At 35.5% G+C, this 3,708-nt stretch overlaps 1 protein-coding gene across 1 annotated transcript in view; it reads left to right on the top strand.

Annotated features, from left to right (window-relative positions):
* The window catches only part of LOC132178456 (cysteine-rich receptor-like protein kinase 3), a 6,094-nt gene that overhangs the window by 620 nt on the left and 1,766 nt on the right, over positions 1–3,708 (top strand). The gene's annotated exons all lie outside the window — the stretch shown is intronic.

Below are 3,708 nucleotides of genomic sequence, written 5' to 3'. Positions count from 1 at the left end.
TATATTTATACTACCTAGACTCCTGAACCTAAGAAAACGCTCAAATAAAAATTTGTTTACAAAAATTTATTGGAGCTTGTCTGAACGTATAATAGGCTCTTTTGAACCTAACTATGGTTTCCTCGTATTCTTACATGAATTCTCAATTCACACAGCAGCTCGTTCTAACCCAACTTTAAACGAGTGCATCTATGAATAACTCATTCGAACCCAACTTCATATGAGTTATTGAACGAGCTATTTTGTCAACTTGTTTTAAAGCTTGTTCAAACATAAACAACATACGAGCAATTTTGTACGACTTTTTAATTTTCTTTTTACGGTCTATTTTAACTCAGTAAATATTTGAATTAGGAAAACTTAATGAAATATGACTTTGTAACCCTCTAAATGAGCTTTCCAACGCCATTAATTATGTCTCCATATGATGTCAGAATCGCTATATATGTCCCTTTTGTTAAAGCAAATATGATTGAAAATTGTCTTCTATCAACAACCTTCATTATTCGACCTATGGCTCACGAAGGAATGTGGGTCAAACACGGTAGAGGATTTTCTTCTATCCATTTTGGATTAGAGAATATCCAATTAATAATTAGGATCTCTCTAAGGTTATAAATGAAACATATGTCCTATTGATAAAAATAATAATAAAATATTACATATATTTTAAATTTAAATAAAAAAATAATAATAAGAAGTTTTAAAAAATAATAAAATATTAAGGGGTGGTCGGACCACCCCAGTTGGGCTTGGGGTGGCCCAGCCACCACCTGGGGTGTTTCGGCTACCCTAAATTTATTTATTTATTTTATTTATTTTTTAAATCTTTATTTATAATTTTTATTAATTGGGTTGAAAATTGTTGAGTTAAGTTGAAATTTTTTGAGTTGAGTTGAATTGAGTTTAAAAAATTGCCAAACTTGAATTTAGAAAAAATTTGAGATTGAGTTGGAAAATCTTGCTTCCCAAACAAGGCCTAAATAATTGTATTTCTGTCTTTTTCAGTTTTAGTATTCAAAGTTAATGTGTTATGATAGGGGAAAACTCTGATTTGAAATTTCATGTCTCTTTCGTCTTATTTTAAACGTATCAGTTACTCATGTTGTCAATACATATGAAGTAATTAATTAGAAAAATAAAATTATTATAAACTCTAATTTCTATATTTTTCTTTTTGTCTTAAAAAATGGATGACCACCCAATTTTTTTTATTTTTTTTATTTTTTTTTTCTGAATTTGCTTCTTAAATAATGTGTCATAATCTCCTATAAAATAAATTATAAAATTTGTTTTTGAAAAGTATAACATTTGTCTCAATGAAAACAAAGGGGTCAATACTTTGAAAAAGTTAGTGATTCAGTGAACCCCGAAAATTAGTGTTCCCGACACACTAAAAGTGATGCATGATCCATGGAAGATTTCCAATACATGGAAAGCTTATCTGGAAAGATGCATGTGGATCGCGGTTGCCTCTGCAATGTCCATTTCGACTCACTAGCAGCACATCAATTTCGTTTACTCCTTTTAATTTTCAGAAAATGAAATGACATGACTTCAGTTTAACCTCCGTTGAGTCCGTTCTGTTGATAATGGCTCAAATTGTCAATAAGTGTGAAGATAATTGCTGGAAAATATCAATATTCAAGTTAGTGGGCTCAAGTCATATTTATCTATAAGAGGATAAGGTTAATTTTAAAATGAGTCAAAGAACAACTGGAATTTGATTTTTGGAGAAAACGTGTGTGGATAAACATGTGGGTTGCAATGCTTATCTTCATCATGGAAAAGACTTTGTATTCATGATGGTTTCGTTTTCCCAGTAGCAATTGGATTAAAATTGTTCTCCTATTTTTGTGATTAGCCACTATAAAAGGACATGCAGTCCTTGGTTAAGTGGGGATCCGAAAATTCAAATTGGTGAGAGCACTTTGTGACATTTACAAAGTGTAGAGAGTTTTTCTTTACTGGGTATTTGAGAAGGACAGTTGAGTGGGGTGTACAAGGGGTTAAGGGCTTGGGTTTGGGATATTAAACTTGAGCGGTTCAGGCTTGTACCATTGTACTCAATATTTCTCAATAGTAAAGAAGGAGACCGGATCACGCCCCGTGGACGTAGGCATATTGCCGAACCACGTAAACTTTGTGTACGTGTGTGATTGGTGTGTGTTCTCGTGTGTTTTCTTTCCAAACTTGTCTTTCGCATAAAGGGCTGGTGGGAAATTGGTAACCAATTAATTATCAATTTTCCCAACAATTGGTATCAGAGCTTGGTTGCGGATTTCTACTCGTTAAGAAGAAATGCAGTCCTTGAAGTTTGGGATTGAAAGGTTCGACGGAAGAATGAACTTTGGCTTGTGGCAAATACAAGTCAAGGACATCCAATCTGGGCTACACAAAACGTTGAGAGGAGCAGGCTCGGCAGATTGCTCCAAAAACGCTAATAGTGTTTCTCTCGCTGCAGTGAGAGATGATTATGATGATGTTCTTTGATAAGGGCATGTACATCCTCTGGCATGACCGCTAAAAATGTCAGGATAATGGATGTGTTCTATTAGCGGGTCCACATTTGCATACGAGACATTGGTTTGGTTTTTTGATGTCGGGTATGTGGTGGAAAAGGGTGTCGATGGTTGATGAACTTCCGGGGGAACCAAACATGGAAGTTGCACCATATTTTTCAGCAGGATTTTTTCGACATGTGCCGAAAATGAAAATTCTTGGAATGGTTTAATTCTAAGTGCATGTGCTCTTTATGGTGGAGCATGATAATTCTTGTGGAATTATTACTGTTGGTGTAGACAGTGTTTTGCAAGACATCCTAGGGCGTGGGGATGGGCATCGGTCAAGATGCGGACTTGAGGTCTCAAGTGGAGGTTGCCAAATTTTCGCCAAGGTGGAGATTGTTGATGATGGCTCAAATTGTCAATAAGTGTGAAGATAATTGCTGGAAAATATCAATATTCAAGTTAGTGGGCTCAAGTCATATTTATCTATAAGAGGATAAGGTTAGTTTTAAAAGGAGTCAAAGAACAACTGGAATTTGATTTTTTGAGAAAACGTGTGTGGATAAACATGTGGGTTGCAATGCTTATCTTCATCATGAAAAGACTTTGTATTCATGATGGTTTCGTTTTCCCAGTAGCAATTGGATTAAAATTGTTCTCCTATTTTTGTGATTAGCCATTATAAAAGGACATGCAGTCCTTGGTTAAGAGGGGATCCGAAAATTCAAATTGGTGAGAGCACTTTGTGACATTTACAAAGTGTAGAGAGTTTCTCTTTACTGGGTATTTGAGAAGGACAGTTGAGTGGGGTGTACAAGGGGTTAAGGGCTTGGGTTTGGGATATTAAACTTGAGCGGTTCAGGCTTGTACCATTGTACTCAATATTTCTCAATAGTAAAGAAGGAGACCGGATCACGTCCCGTGGACGTAGGCATATTGCCGAACCACGTAAATTCTTTGTGTACGTGTGTGATTGGTGTGTGTTCTCGTGTGTTTTCTTTCCAAACTTGTCTTTTGCATAAAGGGTTGGTGGGAAATTAGTTGCCAATGAATTATCAATTTTCCTAACAATTGGTATCAGAGCTTGGTTGCGCATTTCTACACGTTAAGAAGAAATGCAGTCCTTGAAGTTTGGGATTGAAAGGTTCGACAAAAGAATGAACTTTGGCTTGTGGCAAATACAAGTCAAGGACATCCAATC

Source organism: Corylus avellana, chromosome ca4 (genome assembly GCF_901000735.1).
Source record: "Corylus avellana chromosome ca4, CavTom2PMs-1.0".
NCBI lineage: Eukaryota > Viridiplantae > Streptophyta > Magnoliopsida > Fagales > Betulaceae > Corylus > Corylus avellana.
The sequence above is the reverse complement of the archived record's forward strand: the minus strand, read 5'-3'. Positions and strand labels throughout refer to the sequence as shown.